Below are 6,664 nucleotides of genomic sequence, written 5' to 3'. Positions count from 1 at the left end.
TTTCTTTCTTTCTTTCTTTCTTTCTTTCTTTCTTTCTTTCTTTCTTTCTTTTTTTTTAAGATTTTATTTATTTATTTGACAGAGAGAGAGGGAGAGAGAGAGAGTGCACAAGCAGGGGGAGTGGCAGGCTGAGGGAGAGGGAGAAGCAGGCTCCCTGCTCAGGGAGGGATATGGGACTTGATCCCAGGACCCGGGATCATGACCTGAGCTGAAGGCAGGTGCTTAACCAACTGAGCCACCCAGGCACCCTGTGATTAATCTGTTTTAAAAAAGGAAACCAACCTACTTATTTGATGCAATGAGGTATGTTCTAAAGAAAATAAATAATTATAGCTAGAATGAAAGTAAAACTCAAACTCAAATTTTTATCATTACTATTGACATGGGAATCACTTTTCCCCTTAGTGCACAATGACACAAACAAAACAGGTGAAGATGGAAGTTTTTCTTTTTCTTTTTTTTCACTGTACCTTAGCTTTTTTTAATTACTGTTGGTTTTTGAACTGGGCTGTTAGCTGATTTGTCCTACACAGCTTTTGGAAGCTTGCAGATTGGATGACGCTAGAGTGTCTGATGAGGATGAAAGCATTATATTTTTTAAATATATTTTTTTAATTCATTTGAGAGAGAGAGGCAGAGAGAGCACAAGCAGAGGGAGCAGCAGGCAGGAAGAGAGAGAGAAGCAGACTCCCTGCTGAACAGAGAACCTGACTTGGGGCTCTATCCCAGGACCTTGGGATCGTGACCTGAGCCAAAGGCAGACACTTAACCATCTGAGCCCCCCAGGTGCCCCCTAATGCATCATATTTAGATGACACTAGTTATTCAATGAGGTCTGATTACTTTGCAATGAATCAGTCACATCCCAGAGAACTCTGAGAGAGGTGGGCAAAGGAGAGAGGGGGTTGTTTTTATTGTAACAGCAGGTGAACTTATGGAGTGAGAGGGGTCAATGGAAGAGCCAGAAAGACAATGGACTTAACAGTCTATTCCTCCCCATCCCCCACCCACAACCCATAAGAAATTTTCCAAATCACTTTTTACATATGCCCTGACTGTTGATTCATCAAAGATGTCTTCAATGGATTCACAACTCAAACCACATTGCCTTATTTTTTTTTTTTTAATAAAGAGAAGAACTGAAAATGTGACTATAGTATTTCTTCTATTTTTACAAATGGGTGTGTTCAATGCAAAACATGGTTGCTGGCTAATACCATGTTTGTTGATATGCTCAGATCAGCTGGGTGCCCAAGCAAAGCTGTAACATTCCCAAATGAAATAGGATCAAATACTTTCACATGCAGTTTGCCTTCTTCCTCCCCTTCTTAACAGAAAGAGCTTTTTTGGATACATTTTGTCAACACTGAACAGAGTAAACATCTTTTTCAAGAGACCAGAGTGGTTTCCTTCTGATTCACTGTGGATGCCTACAGGAGTCTTTCCTTTTAAGTTAAAGCATTTTACAAATTCTTCCTACCGAATCAACTTACATACTTTTGTCTTCACTATTTTTAATAAGTAACTTTTCTTACTGAAAAATTCATTTCCCTGTGTCCCAACCTTTCTGTGATCCTTGAAGAAAAGAAGCAGAGTTCATTTAAAACACTCTTGTTTATGATGGATAAAACCACAAACTTTTTGTGATGTTAACCCGCTCACAGAAAGAGAATCTGAACTTCAGAGTACCCTGTGTTTGGAAAGAAGGCACACCAAGGAGAATGGGCTCATTTCAATTCAATATATTATAGGAAGGAAAAGATCAAGGAAGAGCTGGTCTTAAAACTGTCAAAATATGAGAATTTGATGGGAAGAAAGAAGGAAAACAGAGCAGTTGGAAATGCAAAGATAAAAGAGTTGGATCCAGACATGTCTATGTAATTTCCCAGAAATGGAAACTGTACTGGCAATTTGGAAAGAGATATCAAGCAACAATATGCATTAAATGTTGAGTGTTTCTTGTAGCAATGAACTTGGAAGGCTCTTAGGACACATGGCATGATGGGCTTATGATTCATCTACATATGGCCTTATGCTTGGTGACTGACAAAGGGAGAAACCAAGTTTCATAAGGAATTAAACCCTGAAGAGGAAGCTCAACACAATTTCAAACGAAGTCTCTGGGCAGCTTCTAGGTCACAAGCAGAGTATTAACTAATCCAATCTACAAAATACACATAAATGCAGAGATCACATACATAATTCCATTTAATTCTGCAACAACTCTATTACCTACGTGTCATGTCTTCTGTTTTCCTGGTGGTCCAAGAGTTGACCTGTCTAAAGTTGCTTAAGTAGTTGGCTGGCTGAGTTTAGTTGCAAATGGAATTCTCTCCACTACAACAGTGATTCCCAATCCTGGCTACTTGTCAGAATCATCGTAAGGGTTTTGTAAAAATATAGATTCTTGGGCCCAAGCCCTGGAGATTCTGATGCAGTAGTCGAGAGCAAGCGCTGAGAATCAAATATTTTTTAAGTTCTTCCAGTGACTCTGAGACTTGGTCATCTATAGGGAATCGATGGCTGAAGTTAAGACCAAATAGCATGGGAATGGGTGAAGATGAGGGGCTGGGGGGTGGAGTCAAGGAATGGAAGAATGCCCTTGCTGTGGGACCAACCTCCAAACTACTGCAGCCACAAGGAGCCTCTGAAAATCCTTCTAGGCTTTGGCATTACCTGCATGGGTTTATTTCTAAAAATATTTAGGAATAAATATTTTCATTTCCAAATATATTTATTTATTTACTTCTAAAACCCCAAATTCCACAACAGAACTAAAGACAATGGTTCCTGATCAGCCCACCTCCCCTCTCAGATGGTCATCAGACACTCCTGTGGTTTGAAGCTATGCTTTCAGAAGCCATAGCCACCATGATAAAATGCTTCTGCCATACTGTAGATTCCCCAAGATGAATTAAGATGAGATACTCAGATCTCCATCAAGAAATAGTTAAAAAAAAAAAAAAAAGCAGGCATTTGAAATTATGGATGCCTTAACAATTACTTGGCCAGTTATGGGACTCTGTTCGGAAAAAAAAAAGTAAACAATAAAACCAGTAGCAAAATGTGCATGCATCCTGCCTGCATGCACAAATGTTCTTTCTTTTATTCAATATCATCTGTCTTTTGTGCTCTGTTTGACCAGGCAGAGAACACCAAAATACCTGCCCCCAACAAGTCTTTAAGACGTCCCAGAAACAGGGGCAAGAGTACGGTACGCATTTCTCACAAAACTTGATCATGATACCTGTAGGAGAGTGGATACTCTCTCATCCGACAGGCCATGACGCTGAGCCACATCTCTGGGGTCTTTGGAATGTTGTCTCACGATTGGTTTTTACAAGAGAAGTTTCTAGAGCTGCAGCAGAAGTTCCAAGAGCGAGTCTGTGCCACGATTGCTGGCTGTTCCTCGATGGGTGGGGTGCGCACAGAGCACAGGGATGTGCTCTCTGATTCCACAACAGAACTAAAGACAATGGTTCTGCTGGAGGGCTCAGCTTCAGAGCCATGCCCTGTTCATTCTTCCAGTGAGTGCCAATCAGTGTGGAAACACAAAGCAGGGACAAGGAGAGTGGGAGGTGGAGCAGGGCTTAAGAGCGTGAAGGAGAATGATTTAACAACTCTGCATTTTTATAGGTTCCCTCAAGAAAGGTTTGTAAGCATCTAGTACGTTCCAAGCCCCCTCACTAGAGGCCGGGGGACAGCGCACTGGACAGAGATGGTTCTTGTCCCCACAGAACTTGCAGGCATGTGAGGGAGCCAGAAGAAAATGAAGCCAGCTAGCAAACCAAATAATTTCCAAGTTTCGTAAGAGCCAAGGAGAAAGGGTTTCAGGGAAGGGAAGGGCATGATCTGCAGTGTGATTTGAGAAGTTGAGTCAGCGGCCATGCGCCTGCATCAGTGGGACTGAAGACAGCAGTAAAGATGAGACATGCCGGTGGCCGGTAGCCGGCCCCGGGGGTCTGGGCGGTGACCGGAGAGGGGGGGGACAGCAGTGAAGGCATGACACCCACCCACGTACCTGAAGGGCTACAGCTGGCAACCACGTTGTGAATAGACTCTTGCACTTCATAGATCTAAGGAAGCTCCCAGAGGCCATGCGATCAACAGAACACTGAAGTGGAAATCATAAGATTTGGAGCACTTTCATTACGATTCAACTCAGCTTCCTTTATTTTAAGCTAAGTCCTTGCTTCCAGTTCCACCAACATCTACTGAGGGTGCATCTTCTCTGTTCCAGGCACTGTGCTAGACCCGCGGGGAGCTCAAAGATGAGGAAAGAAATGGTACCAGCACTCACGCCGCCTACCTTCCATTCAAGAAGAAATGTCTAAAAGACAGTAAAAAAACATGACAGGAATCATAGAAAATGCCTCAGGGTCTCGAAGTAAGGGAAGGAATTCAACAGGAAGGGAGGAAATCCTAAGCGGAGTGAAGCCAGAACGAAGGCATGGAATTGGGACTCTGGGGACATATTCTCAGGGACCAGGGTGTTTGGTTCAAGTGTTGGATTTGCAGAGAGTGAGCCTGAGGGTACCCCAAGGGTAGGAGCAGACACTGACCACTCAGTCTTCTGCTCCTTTCACGTCCTTAGTGGTATTTGTGCAACTCTGTATCTGTATCAAATGTTTATAGGAAAAGCAAACTCTCACTTGAATTCTTCCCAGTGACAAGATTCTTCCCACTAGGTTGCTAGTACAGGGTTCACACAGTATTAACTGCTATTCAAATAGCTGCTCATGGGGTGTGCCTGGGTGGCTCAGAGGGTTAAGCCTCTCCCCTGGGATCGAACCCCCAATGGGGTTCTCTGCTCAGCAGGCAGCCTGCTTTCCTCTCTCTCTACCTGCCTCTCTGCCTACTTGTGATCTCTCTCTCTATCAAATAAATAAAATCTTAAAAAAAAAGAGAGAGAGAGAGAGAGCTGCTCAGAACTGCAGAGCTAAAGTTAGGTACCTATTAAGAGAAGCTGCTGATTTCTGAAATAATCTGTCTTTCTTATTTGAAAGGATTGGTGCCTTCCCTTCCCTTCTCTTCCCCTGCCTTCCTTCTCTCCCTCCTTCTTTCTTTCAAGGAAAACTGGAAACATATCAAGGAACTCAGGCTAATGTCCCCAAATTTTGGCTGGACAGGCTTTTTGAGGTTGCTGGTGCTGAGATGTGGCCACAGAGATTTGTCTAGGGGGAAATACATCCTAATCTGTCCACAGACATTATGGATTGTTCTGGTTAGCAGAGTAGCTGCTGCAAGAATTGTTATGGTTTATTTTCAGAAAGGTTTTTTCTTTCTGTGGACTAAGAACAATGTGACTAAGAACGATGCTTTACCATTTTGAGGAGCCTGCCCTGTGCTCAGCCCCGCATTTCCCCACAACACAGCTGGCTTGTGGGTAGACAAGTACATGCCTCTGGGACATCCCGAGTTCCCCTCGCCACTCAGACTGATGGGGAGGGCAATCGTCAGGAAATTCCTGCCGCCCCTGAGTCTCCTGGGAGATGGTCTGGAAGCCAGGAGTTGGGGACACACGGCCCTTTTGTCCCATCCAAAGTATGTCCTTTTTATTTTTCTCTTTCTTGTCACCCAGGTGAGTAATCTAGGATATAGGAACATGAATTACAGACAAGGCTCCTGAGTCTCTGGAAGCTTTTCCCTCCGGCTTCCACGACCTTCCACGTAGGGGAAAAGGCAGCTCAGTGCTCATCCCAGCGACTTCTGTTCATGTTCTGGAAGTCAGTAGCGAGGAATTTCTTTTTCCGTTGGTGTCTTCATTGTCTGATCCTCTTAAAGGCACATTTTTCTAGAGAGTGTGTCTCAAATGCTGTATGTCTACGAAGCTCCTTACAAACACCAATGGACAAATGGTTAGTTTATATAAAGTGCTCTTGTACGGCTCTGGCGTAAGCAGTGAGGAGCCCATGGTTTACATTTTTGTCTTTCTTTTAAAGAGGAATGAGAAATTATATTCCTATTCCAGACGATCCAACCTTTTAAGCCAAGGAAGGAAGTCGTGAAGAAGGAACCAAGATTTTTTTAAAAATTAAATTTAGACCCTTGGTGAGGTCAGTGCAGATCGGCATAGGGGCTCATGTTGATCTTTAGAAGGGAAAGCAGGTCTTGAGTTGACTTTCCACCTTCAGATTCATGTTTCTCTGCTCTTAGTCCCCAAAGTACTGAACTACTTTATGAACTCCAAATCTTAAAAAATATACTTACAGTGTCACTAATAGCAATAATAATGGAGGGTTATCTGGGTGGCTTAGTCGATTAAGGGTTTAAGCGTCTGCCTTTGGCATAGGTCATGATCCCAGGGGTCCTGGGATGGAACCCGGTGTTGGGCTCTCTGGTCATCAGAGAGCCTGTTTCTCCAGCCTCTGCCTAGCTGCTCCCTCTACTTGTGCTCTCCACCCCATCCTCCATGTCAAATAAATAAATAAAATCTAAAAACAAAAAACAAAAAACGATAACAGAAGTAAGGCAGCGTTTGTACAAAAAACCCAAGAAGATAGGCCATATCTGAGCTGTCAACGGCCACGTGTTCAGAATCTTTATAAATACAGTCGTGTAGAATTCCAACTTGTAATCCTCATATATATGTCCATCTTTTGCACAGCCAAATGTCTTGACAATATTGGCTATTAAATCATTTTAATTGTTTGGCATTTCGTGT

Source organism: Mustela nigripes, chromosome 13 (genome assembly GCF_022355385.1).
Source record: "Mustela nigripes isolate SB6536 chromosome 13, MUSNIG.SB6536, whole genome shotgun sequence".
Classification (NCBI taxonomy): Eukaryota; Metazoa; Chordata; class Mammalia; order Carnivora; family Mustelidae; genus Mustela; species Mustela nigripes.
This window is presented reverse-complemented; position numbering follows the sequence as displayed.